This window comes from Mustela lutreola, chromosome 2 (assembly GCF_030435805.1).
Source record: "Mustela lutreola isolate mMusLut2 chromosome 2, mMusLut2.pri, whole genome shotgun sequence".
NCBI classification, from domain to species: Eukaryota; Metazoa; Chordata; class Mammalia; order Carnivora; family Mustelidae; genus Mustela; species Mustela lutreola.
The window spans coordinates 202,247,146-202,270,852 of NC_081291.1; the positions used below are offsets into that span (position 1 = coordinate 202,247,146).

Consider the following 23,707-nt stretch of genomic DNA (forward strand, 5'->3'; position numbering starts at 1 on the left):
AAATTTCCTTTAAACGTCTCTGAGGTTGACAGAAAATAGTTCATACATGAATGTGACTGAATTCAGATATTTTCCAGCTAAAATAAGTAAGTAAGTCATTTTCTTATTTCTCTTATTTATAGCTTAATATTCAAAATAGCAGAGGTCATCAACTTGCATATATGTCACAGCTAAAAAGATAGAACGACAGTATATTCAATTAAGAGATTTATATTCTTACCAATGATAGACATGGGAAAATAGAGCAAAATGGATCATCAAATTCTAATTTTTTTAAACAGAACTATACATTTGTCTAATCAATCTGTAGAAAGTATTTTAAATAACATATGGGTTACCTGGGATTTGTTATGATGGGATGAGATATAATATATAGTGGAATTCTTACTTGCAAAAATCTTAGTTTAAATTCCAGACTTAGTTTCTTACCTCATGATCCATTAAAATCAAAGTGTCAATCTGATTTTACTCCTAGAAAATGCTTCCCAATTCACATTGTTCAACAGGAGCGTCTGCTGGCTGTAAAGGTCATCACTAACTTCATGTTGGTTGGATTTCTACCATCTTGTAGGATCTAATCATCATTCTAGAGTGTGGTGTTCAGATGGAGGGTTGGATATTATGGGGAGAAATAATAGATAATCTAAAGGGCTTGAGTGAAGATTTCTTTAATAGTTCTAGTTTAATTTCACACCTAGAGAAAAATGAGGTCTTTCCATTCAGGGTTTCTATAGTCTTATTTCTTATGTCACATACAGTAACCAGCTTGTGGATGACTGTATGTTAGAAAAACATTTATGACCATTGTCTCAGAAATGGCTACATTATTTATAGATATGAAACATAGTTTTATATGATGAAATAACAGTCTTCATAAAAATGATTATAAGAAAGAAAAATGTTCTATTGTGTACATCAGTATTTAAAAGGTACACTTTACAACATAATGGTGGTTATCACAGGAAGAGTAGAAAATTTGAAAAGAGGTCTTGAATCTCTTTCTTATTATTTTCAACATATTAATATTGAATTCCAAATACAAACTCTAAATATTATCCTAAGGCACAAATGATGTTTTTGATGTGGTATCTCTCAATGTAAGTAATAACTATACAGCTCACTGATAGGGATTCCTTGCCAACATTCTCTGACATAGACAATTGGTTTTCTAATAGGGATGTTCAGCTTGCCATATTTAAAATTTTGCCTCAGTAACACTTTTTCTACAATGAAGTTAAATTTACTTTAAGGAAGCTGAACTTGAAGATTTACTTTAGTCTTGGGATTTTTATTTAAGAAAAACAAATTTAAACATTCAGTATTCAGGAAAAGAATTTCTTCCTAATGCAGCATAGTATTCATATTGCAGAGATTAAAACTTTTCTAACTCTATCAAGTTATCATCTGGTTAGTTACTTCTGATAGTTTGAAGAGTTATAGCAGTAGAATCATTGTTTCTTTTTGTACCAGGGAGATATATACATATATATATATATAAATATACATATATATACATATATATATATATATAAATTTTGTTCAGCAAATAGTCATTCTCTCTTCCAGTGAAGTATGATTTGGACTTGAGCCTTACTTTTGCCAATGGATGGGTTTATATGCCTACAAAAATGTGAATACGTTTGATAAGAGCAGAGTTCTTCAGTATGTTCACATATTTGGGTTTTCTTTTTATGCTATTAGGATGTATTAGGCACTGTTCCTTTAGCCAAAATAACACATTTTGAGGACCTGAACCCCATCTCCAACTTCAGAACCTAGCCAAGCAAAACTTCCCAGACAAACCCTTTCTAGGTCAACTGAATTTTTCTTAGGGTTTCACTAAATCTATCTTTACTGGTGCTGTTTGGTCATTTCCTATCCACCTGACAGCAAATCAGTAAGCACCATTCCGAGTTAATATTCTTACAGGGGTAATTGATTCTGGTTTTCATGGAAGGGTGGGTAGTTGCAACACAGTAGGAACAGGAAGGTGTATGGCTGGACCTGAGCTGACTCTTTGGGTCTCTTCTTGGCATATTTACATTGGGTAACAATCATAGTAACCATAGATTGATAATGGTATGGAAAACAGGGTCTCAATCCCTTGGTTTATCCCATGCAGTGAGCAAACTACACCTGACCAAATGGTAGAAGAGAACATGATGAGTATTATTTGTAGCCTCGGTACCAACTGCAACAGCGACTACTATGGATTTTCTATTATTTTTTCTCTTATAAGGTTTTTTTTCTCCTAAATAAATTGTGCTTTGCTGCCATCATGAAAAAGAAGCATTGGTACACAGAGAGAATTTATTATGAGAAACAGGTGGATCTGAGTGGCACAAAGGATGAACTTCTACAAACACTGTCAGCACCATTCCACTAGTGTGGTGCATTTATCATAACTGATGAACAAATAATGATATATTTTTAGCCCCAGAGTCCACATTATATTTGTCTTGTACATTCTTTGGGTTTTGACAAATGTATAATGACATGTGTTCACCATTACAGTATCATACAGAATAGTTCCCCTGCCTAAAAATCCCCTCTTCTCCATCTATTCGTCGCCACCCCCCATTACTGACAACTGATCTTCTTATTGTCTCATAGTTTTGTTTCTTTCCAGAATGTCATGTAGTGGGACCCACATTCCCCTTTTATTAAATGCTGAGGCTGTTATCACAACGAGATCAGAGACATGAGGAGTGCTGCATTTTATCTTGAGCTGTAGAGTTAGCTCCTCAGTCTGAGTCTTTGGGTTCTTGGTATGAACCTTTGTTGAAAACTACAAGTGGTAGGAGAACCTTTCTTACTTCCAGAAAGTAAGTTATTCATAGATTTTCAACTGTTCTATTTACCTTCAATAGATACTTCAGCAGCAGTTGAAAACTGAGCGGCTTGCCCCAGAGAGAACAAAAATTGGAAAAAATATATATATATAGCCATAAATCTATCAAAAATTATGTGTAGAAAATCACAGTTGAGAGTTAGAGTTAAGTAGTAGGCATAGGAGCCATAAGTAAGCAGGCTTTTAGGTTTGCTTTCAAATTCAACCTTTTCATGACTCTGCAAGTTAAATATTGTGATTAACCATACTATTTCTCCTAAAAAGTATTCTCCATTAATCTTTCTGGAGTGGTTTTCCAATATACCCTGTAGCCACCAACTTGAATTGGCCATAGTTGTTCTGCTACATGCGAGGCACTTCAATTTTTTAAGGGATTACATGTTGCACTACTTCAAAACATGATCACTATTTTTCTTATTACTTCATCTTTGCACTTGGAAAAATATAACCACCAAATTGCTATCTCTGTCTCACTTCTTTCTCTTGGTATTATAACCACAAGCAAAGCAAACAGATGTTTAGCTCACAAAAAAATGTAGAAAATATGCTAGGCCAAGAGAAACAACAACAAACTTAAAGTGCAGTTAACATTATTTTCTCTAATCCATTAAAGGTGATTACCCCAAAGGGTCCTGTTAATGCTACCCCTACATTTCTAGGAAGTTGCTGATTGATTACTTATTATATAGAACAATTGTTTTTCTTTGGTCATTCTGAATCTAGCATAATACTAGTTATAGATCGATGACCGACTTTCTGTGATACCCTAGCTACTATAGAATAGTGTGTGATTTGAAATTCAGTTATTTATAACATAATCATCAGTATTATCTGTTATTCCAGCAAGAAAAATATATACTGCATTTAATACTACTAATTTATGAAATAAGTCAAGTTTAAAATAATTCTGAACACAGTTAAAAAAAAAAGTAGAGGTAGTCACAAAAATGAACAATTTTATACACTCTGATCTTGTTAGGGGATTAATATTGTCTATCTCATTTAGATTGCATTTGGGTTATTATTGCATGTTAGCATACAAGACCTAAAGTCTAAGTTTAGAAGGTCTAAGTTATTGATAAAGGGAAATGTTGTGAAGTAATTATTTGAATAAAAACTTAAAGTATGAATATCAGCTATTTTTTAAAATTTTATTTATTTATTTATTTGGCAGAGAAACAGAAAGAGAGATACAGCACAAGTAGGGGGAACAGCAGGCAGAGGGAGAGGGAGAAGCAGGCTTCCCGCTGAGCAAGAAGCCCGATGTGGGGCTCGATTCCAGGACCCTGAGATCATGACCTGAGCCAAAGGCAGATGCTTAACCCACTGAACCACCCAGGAGCCCCAAGTTTCGCATTTGTTTAAATAATACTTTCTTCCATTAGTATTGCTTTCAGTGTCTTTTTCTTATGATTATAAGAAATCCATGTACATATGTATGTATATATCATCTTCATTGCAAATTGCATGGTCTTAAGTCCTTCTCACTCATATGTTGAAGTATTCATTTTTTACTACTGATTTAAATTAACCTCTTTAGTAATGATTAAAGCTTTGTACATTATAAACTCTGACTGTTTTCTCCATTTTTATTTACTTTTCAATTTTGCTCATTCATCAGTATTTAAAGCACAGAAGTTAAAATGTTTGTGTGGTCCAGTCAATCAATCTTTTCCTTTATGGTTTCCGTGTTTGGTGGTAAAAAGTGGTTTTGAGGCAAGAGTTTTCATTTTCAATAAACTTTTATTGAGCACTTGTCCTAGCTTACAGGCAGAGAGAGTCAATTAAGTGCTTGTCCTGTTTGAAATTTCAATCCAGTTGTGGAGATAAAAAAATAAATGTACATTCACACAACATTAAGAAATGTTTTACCAACAGCAATCTACAAATAAATGCAAATTGATACAGTGCAAATTGAGAACATATGTGCTAAGAATAAAGGAATGGGTAATTGAATAGAATTTTACAAGAGAGGGAAATTGGAGATAATAAAAGGCACAGGGCTTTCAAAATTTTCATGACATCTTTTTCAGTGGTTTTTCTATGCATGTATGAATTATTCCACTTTGCCTATCTTGAAACAAGCTGGACATTGTTGAACAATTTTTGTATACTTTCTGCTAGGACACGAAGAGTTGCAATGCTATAAATACTTAAGTAGAAATGTTATTTTCAGCATCCTTCTATGAGAAATTGAGAGAGCTGAATATGGATGGAAAAGAAAAATTATTTCTCTTACCAACCATGAACACACTCCACACCACCTAGCTGCCATTCACCACTCTAGAAGCTTAGTTTCAAAGGTAAATATATAAGAGAGAAAAGTGTGAAGGTGATGATAGTATTATGAAATCACCAAAGGAATAAAAGCCACAAAATAAGAAAACAGAACTGCTTACTTTTATATCCAAAAATATACATCATAATCTAGTTGTCATCATTGGTGTCTGATGCCCATTTGACTGGGAAAAAAAGAATTGCAATTTTGGAGAAATATGTTAGTGAAATCTTCTCAGTACTTTCTAGTTATCACTTGATTTTGTTCTAACGTTTTCCAATGATTTCCTGGGGGCTGTCCGTGCTCTGCCTCCCTCCAGCAGTCTCCATCGCCCACTGCTGATGCCAAATGAAGCAGGAAGAGGTGATGGCATTGTTGACAGTGGCTTATTTTCAGTTCCTATGCCTGCTGTATACTTTACCTTTTAATTTTCCTACACTTGCACTTTGAATGATTCTATTCAGAGCCATAATTTTTATTCTTGATTAGAGCATCTGCCATGAAAACCTAAATTCCATAAGGTGAGCAGGACAGGGCCAACCTGGGGGAAAAAAATCTCATGATGGTGCATTCACGTTATTTCTTTAAACCAGAGAAATTAAAATTATGCTTCTTCTTCCTATTAGCTAATTAGATCACTTGATACTGAATTGAACCCACCAATCATAGTCTTCTCAAGATAAAAATTCGTCTGGGCACCCAGGTGGCTCTGTTGGTTAAGCGAATGCCTTTGGCTCAGAACATGATCCTTGAGTCCCACACTGGGGTCTCTGATCACCAAGGAATATGCTTCTCCCGCTGACCTCTCTCCTCTCATACTCTCTCTCTCTTTCTCTCAAATAAGGAAAATCTTATTTAAAAAAAATAATAATAAAAATTCTCCTAAACCACAATATACAGTTTTGTTGTATCCTTCCCAAAAGCAGGATGGGAAACAGAGTATGAAAGGACATCTGCTTTCTTTCTTAGAGTAACATGTTTTGGTTCCACTGATTGTCCATTTCTTTTTTTTTAAGATTTTATTTATTTATTTCACAGACAGAGATCACAAGTAGGCAGAGAGGCAGGCAGAGAAAAGGGGGTTGGGGAAGCAGGCTTCCTGATGAGCAGAGAGCCCTATGCAGGGCTCAATCCCAGGACCCTAAGATCATGACCTGAGCTGAAGCCAGAGGTTTAACCCACTGAACCACCCCCTGATTATCCATTTCTAAGATGTGTAACTATTATATTAGAGTTCAGGGTTTCTGACAATTCCATGAAAGCTGCTTATTTCTTTCTTTATAATCCTTCTTCATACAGTATATATGATTTTTATGACCCCACACCCCCCTTGACAGAACTGCACTTAAAGCCTCTGCCTTCAGCTCCGGTCGTGATCCCAGGGTCCTGGGATCGAGCCCCGCATCAGGCTCTCTGCTCAGCGGGGAGCCTGCTTCCTCCTCTCTCTCTCTCTGCCTGCCTCTCTGCCTACTTGTGATCTCTACCTGTCGAATAAATAAATAAAATCTTAAAAAAAAAAAAAAAGAACTGCATTTAAAAGGGAAATATGGATCCACCAAAATCTCTTACAGTCATGTAAGGTGATAACTTACTTTCAAGAAGCAACATACCATAAAATTTGTCTCATTGTCTTGTGTGTTCAATTAGAAATGTGTCATTTTAGAATTAAAAAAAAGTGTACTGTGTTTGTTTTTGCAAAATTATATTTTGACTCATACTGTTTATTTAATTTAACCATGTATGTTTTAAGATTATGTTCTCTTACTCATTTTGACTCAGGAATTTCTTCTGAAAAATGTTTCCCATTTTAATAATGTCAATGAGAGCATAATATCTTACTACATTGTGATAGGATAAAAATGAAGGAAGAAGGGAAAATCTTTTTGGACAGAATATTTCATGTAGTTAATACTCATGAAAATAAACCTCAGAGGATCTTAATGTTGCTAAACCGTTCTGAAAGTATGATTGGTCACAATTCTTTATTCTTAAAAATCTTCCATGCCGTCTTGTTTGTTGTAGCCGTGCAATGTGACTCCAAGTAAAGAAAATCAGAAACTCAAAACAAATGCTTGGTAAATTTAAAAAAAAAAAAAAATTCTCCTTAAGGGCCTTGGAAATATTTGGAAGAGGAAGAAACATGAACTATTAAATAGAGGTAACAAAACCATCACGTTACAAATTTCTTAAAAAACTTCTAAACTACTATCCTTTCCAACATTTCTGTTTTGTCATGATTAATATACACCATCCCCTCATTACCCATAAGCATTGGTCTCACCTTGAACCAAGTCTCACATAGGACACTATGGAATAATAAAAAGTTATTCACCATTAAGGGGTCAGAAGACTGAAATAAATATAAATAAACTATAACAGTAACTCCAAATTTTGAAATTCATGTTAGTATAGGAGAGTCATTGTATGGAGTTAAAGAATCAGTTGTGCTGGAATTGTTATTTGGAATCAGATACAAAGAGAGCCCTTAGGAAATTTAAACATTCTTATACTTGATTCTTTGTGATTAAACTTAACCTGTCCCTTTGGTCTTATTTCTGGAAACTATACTCTTGAAATCAAAGTTCCATTTAAATTGAAGTCCCCTTTATTCCTAGAAAAACTCTATGCCTGCCCCCACCATTTTCCTGTGCTGTATTTTCTACCGGCAACTCTTCCTTTCACTCTCTTCAACCATGTAGTTCCTACTTAACCTACCAGTCTGGGATTTCAGAATGTTTCTTGAGCCTCCAAAGCCAGGAAGTTGCCATTCCCACTGCACCCTCTGGTGGTCATTTCCATTCCACCTTAGTTGATTAATTTAAGCCAACCCCAGTAAATCCCAAACTCTACACCCTGTGCAGTTTCAGAAAAAGACATGTGATCCGATTCTAGACAACAGAACCAGAAGTAATTCCATTGAAAGACTTCTAATAAAAGTTTCCTCATTCACAAAAGAAAGTCACAGGAAAATAACAGTATCTCTTCTATTTTTAAAACTCCACTATTTTTGCTTCTGCCATTCCTATTGTTGATGTTATTTTTTTTTAACATGATTTCTGGGACTGCTGCACTATCTTTTTTAACAGCTTGAAGTTGGAATCAACCAAAATGGTGGAATAATGAAGACATGAGAAGAAATTAAGTTTCTGTCCACATCATGGTGCCAATACATCAGTCACATTTTAGTTCATTTTTAGAAGTTATTATTCCTCTTGTTTATCCAGCATCTGACTTGCTCTGTATATTTGCAGAATCTTCCACTTTTTTTAAAGAAGAACCCCAAAACTCACTACCAAATCCAAAAATGCCTTATGTTCTTTTCCTTAGCCTTCCTTGTATTGGAAGATTTTTCCCATGGATTTCATCCCTGTGCAGCTGGAGTCCCTTGAGCCAAAGTATGTAGTCAATTTTTGTGTATGGAAACAGTCCAGGATTTTAATTTTTTTTCCCCTTTTTTGGAGGAGATTTGCTTATATCCCAAGATAATATATGTAGATATGTTTTCTCTCTCACTCTCATGTCTCCTTATATTCTGCAATAAAGATAATATTTCTGTTGCTCTTTCTTTCTCTGGAGGGGAGGATAGACAGGTCATGAGCTGTCCTACATAAGATCAGAGTTTTCTCATTCTGACATTTCCTTCCTGTGAGGCACCTCACAGCATATGCAGATAACTTCTGGCTCTCATATTTCCCTGTGGGAACTGATGTGTAGGGAACAAATATGAGTGATAAATGGTGTTTGTCTCTGACCAAGGAGTCATCTGCATTTTATTAGCCTACCATAGGTATGAATTCAACATTCTGTCCCAACACTCAACAAAAAGAATGGACTCGGCATGGCAGCATGGTCCTTGACATTTTTTCTTTAATATTTATTTATTTATTTGAGAGAGCGTGAGTTACCTTCCACCCCCAGAAGTGGCAGAGGGAGAAACAGAATCTCAAGCAGACTCACAGCTGAGTGTAGAGCCTAATGTGGGGCTCTATCCCAGGAGCCTGAGATCATGACCTGAGCTGAAATCAAGAGTCTAATGCTTAATCCACTGAGCCATCCAGCCACACCCTGGTTCTTGACTTTCTATGGCAGCCTAACCTGTTAGTTGGCAAATGGGGTAAAAGTACAGACTCTTTATTGTTTTCCACATTTTTGACATCTTCTGGTTAGAGTTTAGTCACATGACTAAATCCAACAATTGGATACCTTATCCATTTTCAACTGGAAATGTTCATATGAAAAATCAGGTACCATGCTGAATTTCTAGACACAGCAGTTGCATTTTCCAGCATCTGTTGGTAGTTGTGTCAACAATGTGAGGTGCCAGAACTCTGCCTGTTGGTGCTGGCAGCCTTGGGATCCTACTAAAATGTAAGTCAGCTCATGTCACACAGAAATTTTCTCCTCCTGCCAGAGGATTTTTTATTCTCCATGATACTCACCAAAGTCTGGTTTACTTCATCGTTTACTTCCTATGTCCCCACTCTGGAATGTAATCTACATGAGGGAAAGCCTTTTATATGTTATTACCTCCATCTGCACATGATAGACTCTCAAAATATTTCTGAGGGAATGAATACCAAGAATTTGGAAGAAATTAACATTGACTCACTATTTTTCTCTTGAGGAAATCAGCCATTGTGTGGAGTGAGTAGTTTTTTTTTTTTTTTCTAACATCTATAAATGTAAAATAAAATTTAAATATCTGGAGAACAAGTGGAAAGTGACCATAAAGAATAAAATGTACTGATACATACAATTTATAAATGAATTTTAGTATGCAAATTGCCACTATGATTAGCAATTGTGTTAGTTACCTAGCTGCACAATGAATTATCCAAAAACTTAATGGTTTAAAATGATAAACATCATCTCACACGTTGTCTGCGGGTGGGGAATCCTGGAGTAGCTTAGTGCATGGTTCTAGTTTTGAATCTCTCACAAGGTTCCTATTAGGATTGTGGCTGTGGCTGCGGAGATCTGAAGGCTTGACATGGCTGGAGGATCTGTTTTTGTGATGGGCTCATTTCTAGAACTGGCAAACTGATCAGGCTGTCGGCAGTTTTCAGTTTTTCACCACTCAGTGCTATCCTTAGGGGTGTTAGGGATGACTTAAAATGGAGCAGCTGAATTCTCCCAAAGAGAGGGATGCAATAAGTAAAGACATCAACATCCTTTTTATGATTTAGCATTAAAGTCATATTCTGAGCATTACTGGGGCAATACTGGAGGCTGGCTTCCACAGCAATAATGAGGTCCTACAAAAGTCTTACCTTCCTGCAAGGAAAGTATAGACATTCAGAACATTTGTAAGATCTGTAAAACATTTTTATTAATAGACAAAGGAAATGACCAGGCAGGCGAAATAAAATAAAGTGTGTAGCTTTGTGATGTTATAATGGATTCTTAATTTCTCTAGGCATCATTTTTAGTTTAGGCACAATTTAACCAACAGAGAGATTGAATTAGTGATCTAGTCCTGCCGCTATTGGTGGATGCTGGGAGGTTATATAACAAACTGACCGAAACTCGAGACTTCCTCACACACAGAGAGTGCTTATGTTATTATTTACTAATTTCAGTCCCTGGCAGATGCTTTTTTATTTTTTTTTTAAAAGGAATTGTAAGCTTTAGTGGAGCCTAAATATATGACCATTTATTAGATGGCATCTGTCATGTCTTTACACTTTGATGTGTCCAAAGAATTATGTAGATCCTTAGAGAACGCATTGAAGAGACCTTAAAGTGTTGTGTAAAGTAAGATATATTATGAAAGTAATAAATGCTCTAAATTGTATTTAGTAAATTATGAAAGTACTTTTCTTCTCAATATATAGAAGGACTGTGAAGAAAGAATATGTTGACTAGAGCAGCATTTGTTTTGGCCCGCCCTCTATCCGACCAATATTTATCTGCCATTTTTACCTCTTATATATTGTATTACTTAGCATCTGCTAACCTGAAGATAAAGAACCACACAATGAGAGGTAAAGGAAGGTTTCCCTGGGATCAGAGAACTGCATTTCAGGGAGCACAGATTCAGGTAGAAACCCAGTGTCCAGCTGACAGAAAGAAAGTAAGGGGTTTTTATGAGGAAAAAGAAGGGGGACAATTCTAGGAGCTGAAGAAATGGGGAAATTTTTTCTATTGGTGTTAACAAGCTTAATTACTCTGCATTATACATTGATTGACTACCGATTCTCTCTTTAGAAAGTACACAAACATCACCCTTGTGATCAGGATGTCCCTCTTCCCTCTGACTTCTTCAGCAGTTGCTTTAGACAATTGTCATTTTGCCCAATCCAGAGATTTTGGCCCAATTCAAACAAAGATGGCTATGGCTACAGAAATTTCTCGGCAGGTGCAGCTCTGACTCTGTCTGAAAATGGCTTGTCATGTCAGTATTTCACACTCTACCTAGTGCCTACTGAGACTATTACAAAACCTTGTATGCATTCCCATTAATTAATTAGTTAATTAACTTGTACCACACCCACCAAGGGGCTTAAACTCAAGACCCTGAGATCAAGAGTCCCACGCTCTACCAACTGAGCCAGGCAAATGCCTCTGCATTTCCTTTTAATTTTCTGTTGTCAGACTTCTTTTTTTTTTTTTTCTTGCTTTGTTAATTCCTTTTTTATTAAATTATAATGTATTATTTGCCCCAGAGGTACAGGTCTGAGAATCATGTCAGACTTCTTAAAACTTGAATTTGTTACTATCATTCTGAATTTTTACTGAGAGAATAACTCTACATGGTTAACCAAAATTTAAATTTGTACCCTAGTTTATGTTAAGTATAGTAGATATTGTTCTCTAAGCTATTCTCACTTGTGTCCTAATGCGCTTACGTGTTCCAAAATATTATAAATATTTTTAAAACAATTGAATGTCTTTAATTTTACTATTATTAAAAATGTGGTTCTTGTGTTTTTCAATAATAAGAACAATTTTTAAGTTGCTATGATATTATGATTTGTGATAAGAAATATATGTTGAGTCTTTATCCTTTCTGGCATAGAGCTCCAAAAATCCTTGGAATTTCTGAATTTGTGAGAGAGACAAAAAAAGTCTTTTGTTATGTTAATGAGACAACTTTTAGGTCTCCCAAGGATGAGGGCTTTGAGGAAGCAACCAACTGATTAAATGGCAGGAACTTTGAGTGCCATTCTCCTAACCTCTGGGGAGGAGAGAGGGACTGGGCGATGAGTCAATGGCCAATGGCCAATGATTTAATTAATCATGCCAATGTGATGAAGCCTTTATAAAAACCCCAAGGTATGGAATTTGGAGGGCTTCCAGGTTGATGAGCATGTGAAGATTTGGGGACAGTGGCACTACCAGAGAACACAGAAGCTCTGTGCCCTTTCACCATACCTTGCACTATGCATTTCTTCCATCTGGCTATTCCCAAGATATATCTTTTTGTAATAAATCAGTAATATAGTAAGCAAAATGTTGAAGTTGTGTGATCCTCTCTAGCAAATTAATAGAATCCAAAGAGGAAATGATGATGGAAATTTGCAATCTATAGTTAGTTGGTCAGAAATACCAAGCAGCAACTTGGACTTGCGACTAGTATTTGAAATTGGAGAGAGGGGAGCCTTGTGGGGCTCTGCCCTCTGTGGAATCTGATGCTATCCCTGGGTAGATAGTGTCAGAGTTGAGTTGAACTGCAGGACACCTAGCCAATATCTTGAGCACTGCTTGTTGATGTGGGGAAACCCTTCCCCTACCATACACACACACACATTGAAATTTGTGATGAAAATCCAAGCCAGCTGTCTTAAAATAAAACAGATAATCTGGACTTTTTGTGTCATTTTCCCTCCTCAATTTGAATGGGTACCTTCATTTGAGTCAACAGTCTATGCCAATGAACAGTATTTTACAGATTTATAACTTCTCTTAGCCCTACACAAATTCATGCATTTGAATTGAAAATTCTACATGCTTCAAAATAAAGTGAATAGAAAATTCAAAACTTTAAGGCTTTAAAAAATAATAAAAAACATTCACATTAGAGGGGCACCTGTGTGGCTCAGTTGGTTAAACGTGGCTCTTGATTCTGGCTCAGTTCATAATCTCAAGACCTGAGATCAAGCCCTGCTATGGGCTCTGTACTCAGTGAGGAATCTGCTTGAGGATTCTTTCTCTTCCTGTCCGTTCGCCCCTCCCCCTGCTTGTGCACCTGCTCTCTCTCTCTCTAAAATAAACAAATCTTAATTTTTTTTTACATTATATTTGATGTCTAATCCACTGCCTGTGACTATTAGATATCTTCTGGCAGTACAATAGTCCAGGTTGTTTTTCCCACTGGAAATCTATTCTTAGATTATTTCCCCAAGATTGTATTTTTCAAAGTTTAATCTTGTTAAATTTTTCCCAAACATTTTTAAATAAAATTTACTCATGTTATAAAATTACTTAATATTTTATTAAGTCTGTTTTATAATATTAATCAAAATAAAATTTGACTGGAATTAACAAGAAAGGGGCCAAATATTTTCCTTTTCTCAGAAACAAATAGAAGATATGATGTTTATGTCATTCCCTACATACTCATGAAATGCTTCCTTACACAACTAATCCTACAGTTCACACCACACCCTTTCTTTTTGGATTGAATCCATATACTTGGAGATTAAACTGGTCAAGCATTCAAAGGCGTTTGGAAAAAACATAACATTAAGCTATGATTGTCCACACAAATAAGCAATTCATGAAACCAAATAAAGAAATAAATCTACTTTATAAAACACATTGTTTAAAAAGATCTTCTTAGTTTTATATAATAGATATTTATTTGGGGTTCTAATTTAGGTTGACTTGGAAGTTCTCAATATCCTGAATATAATTCTGGTTTTAAAGTTTTGCATACAAAGAGCCAACATCTATTTTTTGAAACCATTAAGTTGTTTGTTTGTTTTTTTAAGATTTATTTAGTTATTTATTTTGAGAGAGAGAGAGCATGAGCAGGAAAGGCAGGGGGAAAGATAGAGAGAATCCCCAGAAGACATTCTGCAGACAGGGAATCTGATGCAGGACTCAGCCCCACCACCCTGAAATCATGACTTGAGGGGAAACCAAGAGTTGGTCGCTCAACTGACTGCACCACCTAGGTGCCCCAAAAGCCAACATCTGTTTTAAAAAGATAGTAAATATGCTTTATATGATATTCTTATATTCCATGCTCTTTCATTTATAAAATATATTGCAATTATCTATTTTCTTTTCCCTCAGCTAAATGTTCAGCTCCATGATGTCCGGTATATAGAGCTATTCATTTGTTATCTCTGTATTAAAAGTGCAAAGTAGTTATAAGTAGTTGGTAACTTTATAGTATTCTAAACTTTCTACAGAGTGATTTCCAAGCATTTGAGGTTATAAAAGAATAGTAGACATTTGGGACTAGAATGGATTATGAGATTCAATGGACTTTCTAACTTTTACACAGGAGGCCAATTGTATCAGATATTTTCTGAGGTCATACAGCTTATTAATAAAAGGCAAGGTAAAATGCAGCTCACTTATTCAACAAATGTGCATAAAGTACTATGCAACAGGTACCCTGAATTGGTAGCACTCATGGGATGTAGTTATAAATTAACATCATTCTTTTTTCTATCTTTTTTAAACCTTCCAAAAGTGAATATCCTCCCCTTAATCCTGATTGAAAAGCTAGAATGATTCCATGACATTTTTTTATCACTATTAAAGAGCAGAAAGTCAGTCACTTTATAATGAAAATACACCTTCAATTAACTAATTAAAACCATCCAATACATAGATCAATACTGTAAGCATCATTCAATGATGATTTTTTTTTCCCCAGCTAAAGCCAGCTGTGGTGGGTTTCTAGCTGCCTTGAAGTAGAACTATGGTTCTTCAACTGCCAGTTACCAATTTCCCTTTCTTTTTCTGCTATTTTAATACCTTCAAGAACAGAGAGGTTGGAGAGATAGGAGGTAAAGAAATCAAAAATAGCTAATTCATTGGTACTATGAAGGATGGCTTTGTATTCTCATGAATAAATGTTTAAGCTTCTCCTTCATAGGTATTATCTGAGTTCTCTGCTAGTTCCCTCAGTTTTTGTGATATGGGCTTGGTTTTTCTTTTAACCAGCCACCCAGATGTACACACTTTACCATCTTCTCCCTGTGAAGCAGGCTACAACCTCCTACTGTTGATACCCTATCATCCTGTAGACTATCTCTTGTGCTGACTTCCTTATGGTGGCTGCCTTACCAAGCTCCAGAAATCCACATATTTGTTTTGCTGCTGGTGTGTAGTTATTTTCAAGGTTTAGATCATCTTCCTATTGCCATTGGTCCCTACTTTCCTCAAGTATGAGTCAGAATCTCATTCTCTGTGCCTTTCCAATGACATAAAGTATATAATAAGCTCTAGGAAGGACCTAGTTGAAACCCCTTCTAACTAAGCGTGAAGTTAGAAAAAGAATCCCATCCTTATATCACTCCTTACTTTGGTAGAGAACAGATTAAGACTCAAAACAATTCCCATCAATCTGGCTCAAAAATCTTCCCTCAATATGTACTCCCTCAAATACACCACAGATAGGAGTAATCAACAACAACTACCAGTAACCCATTTTAAAGATCCATATGAACCAGCAAATATTTCAAGATACAAAAAATGTACTTACTGTAAGTTTGAGTTTAACTCTTTGTTATAGCAGTAGTACGTTAAACATTGCCATGGAGAGGTAATGGTGAACTAAAAGATTTCTGGTCCCTGTACCCATGGAGCTTAGTTTGTAGAAGGGGAATTACCATTATTCAAATGATAGTAGTAACAACGGCAAAAATAAAGTGTGAAATTACAACTGTGTAAGTGCTTGGAAGGGGAGGTAAATCCTGCTCTAAGCCACCCCCTAAAGACTGTTGGGACCAATAAAGAGGTTGGTTGAGGCTTCTGTAAGTAAGAGACCATTTAGTTGAGGTCTGAAAGTTGAGTACAAATGAACTTGATGAGAGAGAGTGGAATTTGGGGAGAATTAGGAAAAACATCTTGGGCAGAGAGAATTTCTCATTCAATGGTTTAGTGCTGGGACAGACAGAAACAGGTTAGTGGGCCTGGTTTTGGGGTGAGGATTCCTGGGAACAAAACTTGAGGTGGGAGATTCTTACAGGGAACAGAATATGCAAGGCCTGAGAGGCTATGTTAAACATTAATTTTTAATTTTAAATGTAATGTTAATCCATTAAAGAGTTCTAAACTGAGGGTAGAAGTGGAGGATAAAACTGCTGTTTTAAAAAGAGTATTTTTTTTTAAGATTTTATTTATTTATTTGACAGAGAGAGAGATCACAAGTAGGCAGAGAGAGAGGGGAAAGCAGGTTCCCTGCCAAGCAGAGAGCCCAATGTGGAACTCGATCCCAGGATCCCAAGACTGACCTGAGCCGAAGGCAGAGGCTTAACCCACTGAGCCACCCAGGTGCCCTAAAAAGAGTATTTTAGACTACAGTTTCAAAAAGGTCTTGTGGGGAAAAGCATACAGACATAGATGACACATTAAGGAGGTAATCTCCATGTGAGATATGTTTCAATGAGAGTGAGTTAGAAAGATCTTCCAAAAAAAAAAAAAAAAAAAGTGGGGGAGTGCGGGAGAAAGAAAGAAAGATCTTCCAACTTTATGGTAAAGCTTATACCCTCATTTTTCCAGCATTAATTTCCAGACTGCCTGGTGGCATGAATGCTAGACTGGTTATAATTTTGGCCAAGTTCAAAAGACACATTTTATTTTTATTTTATTTTATTTTTTTTTAAGATTTTATTTATTTATTTGACAGAGAGAGATCACAAGTAGGCAGAGAGGCAGGCAGAGAGAGAGAGGAGGAAGCAGGCTCCCTGCTGAGCAGAGAGCCCGATGTGGGACTCGATCCCAGGACCCTGAGATCATGACCTGAGCTAAAGGCAGCGGCTTAACCCACTGAGCCACCCAGGCGCCCAAAAGACACATTTTATAAAATAATAGGGTACAAATGTAACCCACCAGTGAAACTTGCTTAATGACAATGCAGAAATTTCCACTGATTCTACATTTTTCAGGTTCAAGTATTATCTATAATACTTATTAAATTCAATGTTACTTAAATATGGAAGGAGGCTCACCTTAGACAACTATTTAAAAACAAACTAAAAGTGTTCTACTTTATGTCTTTATTGCTAAATGTTTGCACAGCATATGATAAGGCAATAACATGCATAGAACATCTTTGTGCAAAACACTGTTTCTACAGTGATATTTTAGGAAGCCTCAGCTACCCACTCTTAATCCTTACAGACAAGGACCTCCATGACATGGATGCTTTCTCTCACTGAAAAAAGATGTAATCTTCCACTGGTCCCCATCTCAAAATTTATATTCCAACCTTGATGATCTGCTTTTGGTTCCCAGACTCACCAATTAGTTTCAAGCTTCTGCAACTTCACAAGTCCGTTGGTTTGAAAAAAAGACTGTTTCCTTTTCATTCTCTTGGATTCAGGCTGCTCATTCTTCAGCATGTGGTGTAGATCTACCTTAACCAGAAAGTCTCCGTATTTCTTATCGCTATCCCAACTCCAATCTTCAAGGCAGGATTATAGATCTCCCTCTTTTCTTCCCTAAAGTCCTTTTTATTCCCTAAAGCACTTGTCATATGTAATTACAACTTTATTATTGAATATCTAATTTTCCAACTATAAACTCTTTGATGAGATTGTTTTTAATTTATTTCTGTCTGCCTAGAATTTATTACATTGTGTACATGATAAATTCTCAGAAAATATTTGTTGGAGTGAACTAAACTGACATCCCATAACATCTTTCCAGGAATCCTCACAATGAAAACATTTCTTTGAAAAACATTTCTTATTATGTGTATTTTGGTCCTAATGGCTACTGTTGAATGCAATCTTGTATTCAGGACCTGTAACTTCCTTTGACACTAATTAGATTAAATCAGTTAATAAGGCTGCCATGGCATATTTATGGCAAAACACTGGAAATAAGTTATTATAAGTAAGGATATTTCAAATTATTCTTATATTTTCTTTAGCTCGTTCTTCTTTGGAAATGCCAAATAAGGCAATTGAGTGTTCACATTTTTCAGAATGCATTTTAGGAGCAATTCTAAAGTGTGAAGTGCTGAAATAATATACATTTATCTTTTTTCTCTTATCTCAGAGCTCAAAATGATAATTTACCATATTGAGTTCTTGGGAGCTAGCACTATGGAAATGTATAAAAAATAAAGAATATAAAAATTTTTCTAATAATTTGCTCCTTGGCAAACACAGTTGAAATTATCTTGAAATCCTGAAAGTATGTTTTGAACAACAAACCTCACAATATCAATATCCTGTATTAGTGTACATTTTATAACTGGCAAAGTCCCTTCAAATATATTATTATTTCTTTCATAATAATATTTTGGGTGCTTTGGGAACTTGCTCTGTGTTATGCTAAGAACAGAGACTACAAAGATAAATGTGACACAGTCTCTACATTTCTGGAGCTTTCACTCTCATTGGAAGAACAGATAATGGATGATTAGAATTAAGGACAGTAAGTGTATTGGGTAAAGGGAGGTGACACTAAGTTTTCTGTAAGAAATTCAAGGTAAGGTAAACAACATTACTTTCTGAGTGATAAATGAATTCAAGAAGAAAACAATAGTCTCAAAGCCTGAAGACATAAGCAATATATTTACTGAATGTAAGTATCAGACCTGAAGAAAGAAAATGTTACTCAGAAGAAAGTTCAGCCAATGGAAAAAATTAAGATACAAGGAAATCATAGAAGCTAATGCAGACAGGTTTTTATTTTTGTTTTTTAGAGAGAGACAGTGAGACCAAACAGGGCTCTATATAGGGTTCAATCTCACGACTCATATCATGACCCTTAGATCATGACCTGAACCAAAATCAAGAGTCATATGCTTAACCGACTGAGCCACCCAGACACCCCAAATGTAGACAGTTTTAATCAAATACCTATCTATAGGAGTGGGCTTACCTAAATTAAAAACAAATTACTCTAGTTCTATTGTTAAAATTGATTATATCATTAGGAGTTGTACAAGAAGTTAAAGTCAAATAACTTCCAAGAATCCACTCCCATATATAAGACCACACCTCTTATGGGTATGGATATGGAAGCCATTATATATATTTTTTATATATAATTTTTTATTTTTTATAAACATATATTTTTATCCCCAGGGGTACAGGTCTGTGAATCACCAGGTTTACACACTTCACAGCACTCACCAAAGCACATACCCTCCCCAATGTCCATAATCCCACCCCCTTTTCCCAAACCCCCTCCCCCCAGCAACCCTCAGTTTGTTTTGTGAGATTAAGAGTCACTTATGGTTTGTCTCCCTCCCAATCCCATCTTGTTTCATTTATTCTTCTCCTACCCACTGAAGCCCCCATGTTGCATCACCACTTCCTCATATCAGGGAGATCATATGATAGTTGTCTTTCTCCGCTTGGAAGCCATTATATATTTTATTCCTTTAATTTTTTTCATTATTATTTGAAGATTACCAAGCAAACTTTAATTATGATGTTGTTTCCCTCATAGATCTCCCACAGGACAGAAAAAATAGTGCTAGTTAGGCTGAATTAAACATTTCCATCTATGTGAAAAGGACATCTCTTTTTGTGTTAACAGATGGCATTCTGATGTGACTTCCTTTAATGTAGATCTACCACTAGGAATGGAATTCCAAAATGTTCTCAAGAAATCAATTTCCAATGCCTGCAAGACAGGACTGTGGCAAATTTTGCAATATAGAAGAAAATGTAGATGTAGAAGTTTGGGCAGAATTCAGGAGAGAATGCAGGAGTTCATGTTCTGGATTCACTGACTGCTGTCTGTGTAACCTTGGAAGATTTACTATCTGGAGCACAGTCTCTTTATCTATGAAATGAAAACAATTATGTTATTTACCTGATAGAATTGTTGTGAAGATATTCAGCTGCTTAAGTAGAATGGGACTTAAGATAGGGATCAGTGCATTTCACAATCACTGATAAATCCAAAGCAGAGTATTCTAAGGTCTGGTTACAACCTCCAGAAAAATTTTAATAATGGGTGCCTCTGTGTCACAATCAGGATGTTGGGGAATCAATAAACCATCAGTGTAAATATTAGGTACAGATGGCCCTTCTTTTCACTACATCTGTATCTTTGGGATAAATACCCAGGAGTGCAATTGCAGGGTCATAGGGAAGCTCTATTTTTAATTTCTTGAGGAATCTCCGTACTGTTCTCCAAAGTGGCTGCATCAACTTGCATTCCCACAAACAGTGTAAGAGTGTTCCCCTTTCTCCACATCCTCTCTAACACACGTTGTTTCCTGACTTGCTAATTTTGGCCATTCTAACTGGTGTAAGGTGGTATCTCAATGTGTTTTTTTTTTTTTTTTTTTTAATTTGGGAAATTTAATATCTTACCCCCCCTTTTTTTAATTTTTATTTATTTTATTTTATTTTTTTATAAACATATAATATATTTTTATCCCCAGGGGTACAGGTCTGTGAATCGCCAGGTTTACACACTTCACAGCACTCACCATAGCACATACCCTCCCCAATGTCCATAACCCCACACCCTTCACCCAAACCCCCTCCCCCCAGCAACCCTCAGTTTGTTTTGTGAGATTAAGAGTCACTTATTGTAGGAGAAGAATAAATGAAACAAGATGGGAGTGGGAGGGAGACAAACCATAAGTGAATCTCAATGTGGTTTTAATTTGAATCTCCCTGATAGCTAGTGATGATGAACATTTTTTCATGTGTCTGATAGCCATTTGTATGTCTTCATTGGAGAAGTGTCTGTTCATATCTTCTGCCCATTTTTTTTTATAGGATTGTCTGTTTGTGTGTGTTGAGTTTGAGGAATTCTTTTTTTTTTTTTTTAAAGATTTTATTTATTTATTTATTTGTCAAGCATAGAGGGAGAGTGAGCGAGTGAGCACAGGCAGACAGAGGCAGAGGGAGAAGCAGGCTCCCTGCCGAGCAAGGAGCCCGATGCGGGACTCGATCCCAGGACGCTGGGATCATCAGTGTAGCTCTTGTCTCCAGAAATATACAATTGTCACTTCTGTCAATGGATTAGGGATACACTACTTCCACATTCCATTCTAGAACCACACCTTCTCTGTTAGATCATTAATTGTGAATGGATAGTCCATGTAGTACCAAGGGGTGGCATTCTGTCTTTTCATAAATAAACTAAATTTAGATTTTATGAGATTGCATCTGATTGACAGAACCTCAATATATCAACAACCCCAGTTACAATGTGGTCTGGGGAAGGCAATTTAGCAAGACATAGGTTATTGCTATAGAGTAGGCCAATCTAATGTAGTAGATGACACTGTTCTATCTTCTTTTAATTTAAAAAATTTATACATATTAGGTAAGCAAAAGAGGCCTCCTAACAGTGGATGCATACAAATGGGTTTTTAAAAAACACATGAACAGACAAACAAAAATACTGATTGGAGCTAGTAGCTATAACAACAAAAAAAGTTGTTAGGAGATCCCCAACAGTGAGGTGAACTGTAATTAAATTACTGAATGGAGATCTTATGGCATATTTATTTATTCCCAAGCTACTTCTGTTTTCTAGAAGCTACTTCTCTTTGCTACTTCTGTTTGTATAGCTAGAGGGCAGAATTTAAAACATGAAATGATGAACTAGAATTTCTGTGAAGAAATCAAGGCACAGTGAATCTTATAACCAAGTAAGAACATGAATTTTATTCTGTGCTTTTATTGAGTTACTGGAATTATTTTAAGTACAGAGAACTAATCATGTCTGTGTTTATAGAAGGACAGTCTACAACTATATGAAACATGATAATGGTGCTCCAAGCAGAAGGCAGACAAGGCAATGAACAGGAAAATGAGGTGGGTATTTGTAAATCTCTAAATAAAAATGATGAGAATATGAGGAAATTTTATAGCAATGTTAATGGAAAGAAGATAGTTTATGTATTTAGATTGTATATCTAAAAATACTTAGAGTATTGGGAGTAGATAATTTAGATTTAGAAAACTATTTTGCATTATAGAACAATTCATAGCTATAGGGACAGGTTTGGGGAGAACATGATGAGTTTAAGTCCACATATTTAATATACTGACCTGCCTGAAGGTCTTCCTCTAGCAGATATTTCACATATAGTTAATTATATGGACAAGTGGTACCTGAAGAAAAGATCTGCTTCAGACATAAGTATTTTGTAAATCTTTACACATAGGCAATAAATAATGCTATAACTGTAGCTATTATTTAGATAATTTAAGTAAGGTCTTACATATCAAGCTGTGTAGAGGCAGTAAAATACAGGATAGAAACTTCCAGAAAACCAACTTTTCAATCCACTAAAGGAGCCTGCAAAAAGACATAAGTTATGACCAAATAATTCCAGCCATCCAGGGTGCCTCCTTGCCTGCCCTGACTACACAGCCCAGCCCTTTGGTGAGCGGGGGGTTTCTACCAGCCGAGGAGGAGACACACAGTCAGCCTGTCAACCCACACAGCCTGCACCACCTGCACGCTGCCTACCGTGTTGAAATGCTGGCACTGGAAATGCTGGGTCACCGAACACCCCAACAACTTCTCCCGCTCCCCTCCACCTACACTGATGATGTCAAATGGTTGTTGGGCTGGCAGCAAAGTTGGGAGATCATCATGGAGACGCTGCAGCAGCTGAGCCCTTCTCATGCCCACAACCACCTGCATGCCCCAGCCTTCCACCAACTGGTGCAGCACTGCCAGCAGGCTTACATGCAGTACATCCAACACCACCTGATTCTCCTGACCCCTACCAAGTACGAGACTTTGTGAACGCGATCTGCAGTGCCCGCAGCGCCTTCCGCCTGACACCCATGAGCATGATGCAGTTCAACGACATCCTGCAGAACCTCAAGCACAGCAAACAGACAAAGGAGCTGTGGCAGCAGGTCTCACTCGAGATGACCACCTTCTCCCCATGAATCTGGCCCCTCTAGGGTCCTATACGGGGACACAGGCCTGTGGCTATAGGGGCCCCTCACACAGAGGGAGTGAATCTTGGCTGGACAGATTATCCCCACTCAGTTCTCTGGTAGCCCAGACTGGTAGCTGCTCCTGGGCTGTAGCTTGGGGCCAAGATGTCTCAGACCCCAGAAGCCTAGGGTTGGGGGAGACAGCCCTGTCTGGGAGGGGGCATTGGGTGGCCTTTGGTATTTATTTGGCATTTATAAATCTATAAATTCCTTTCTTACTCTAGTCTGCCTGGGACTTCACCTTCCTTCCCTCCATGTGCAGATGAACTTTGAACCGATGTGGGGGAAAGACTGTTATTTGCTTTAGTCTTAAGTTTCTCCCACTCCAGTGAGGCAGACAAAACAGAAAAAATAAGGACCAGAAAATATAAGAAAAAATATATATTTATATATATATTTAATATATAAGAAAAACCCCCAGTTCAGTGACTGAGAATACTAAACATACAGAAAGGTCAAAGAAGATCATATTGACAAGCTATTTATAGGAATACTAACTAAGTCATTGGA

At 36.5% G+C, this 23,707-nt stretch overlaps 1 pseudogene; it reads left to right on the forward strand.

The window, feature by feature from the left end:
• Positions 1-23,377, forward strand: part of LOC131825673 (zinc finger SWIM domain-containing protein 8-like) — a 96,545-nt pseudogene extending 73,168 nt beyond the window's left edge.
• Positions 23,378-23,707: the final 330 nt, after the last annotated feature.